The sequence below is a fragment of the Octopus bimaculoides genome, chromosome 2 (genome assembly GCF_001194135.2).
Source record: "Octopus bimaculoides isolate UCB-OBI-ISO-001 chromosome 2, ASM119413v2, whole genome shotgun sequence".
NCBI lineage: Eukaryota > Metazoa > Mollusca > Cephalopoda > Octopoda > Octopodidae > Octopus > Octopus bimaculoides.
Genome location: NC_068982.1, coordinates 48,026,250 through 48,027,295, shown reverse-complemented (window position 1 = coordinate 48,027,295; position 1,046 = coordinate 48,026,250).

Genomic DNA, 1,046 nt, shown 5'->3' with positions numbered 1-1,046 from the left:
TCCCAACAATTCAACTTCTCTGGTTGACATTAACACCCCCACCCCCAATAGGAGCCTTCATTCCCACATTTTAGAGCTCCATGAGCTCCATTTTGCAGAAGCAAAATCTTTTTTACAGGTTCCAGAAGACTGAAATTTTGGAATATGCGCATAAAGATCAATAGTATGGGATACATGTCTCATGATTAGAATTTTTTTAGGGTGTGTAAAGAGGGAAAGAACCCTCATGTGCAATTTTGATGAAATTCGAATCATATGTATTCCAGTTCCTTACAGAAAATATAACAGAAAAGTCTCATTTTTCAATTGCATGTAACACGGGCAGCGCCGGGTATCTCTGCTAGTTATAATAATAAAAAGAAGAAAATAGCCTGAGGATGCACAGGTGGATTTATGTATTAGGTATAGACTGGTAAAACAAACTACCAGTGTTGAAACGTGTGTTGCATTGAATAATATTATCTTCTTTCCCCACAGACTAATAACAGGTAAGGTATATATATATTTTTAAAAAATATGTTTAAATAATTTATAATTAATTCTAATGTACTTTATTGTTATTGTATGTTATAGTACGCTTTAAAATGCTTATATTATTAGATAAGTATTTTGGATATAATTTTCTAAGTGTACTCCAGTAAATAAGGTTGTCCTGAAATTGAAGTTGTGGTCCTATTGGTAAAATCCCAAATTTGTAATAATAATATTATATCCATATATATATGCATATATACAGAGAGAGAGAGAGGCTTCCACACAGTTTCCATCTATCAGATTCACTCACAAGGCATTAGTCAGCCCAGTGTAATAGTAGAAGACATTTGTTCAAGGTGCTGTGCAATGGGATTGAACCTGAAGAGTATGGAATGAGATGATCATATTTCTGCTCAATAGAGGCTGAACTCAGCTAAACATTATCAGCAACAACCTTTCTGCTTATCTGATATCTTTCTGATTTTCTGTAACTGTGTTTGTATATCTGCAAAGATAATTGTGTGTGTGTGTGTGTGTGTGCGTGTGTGTGTGTGTGTGTGTGTGTGTGTGTG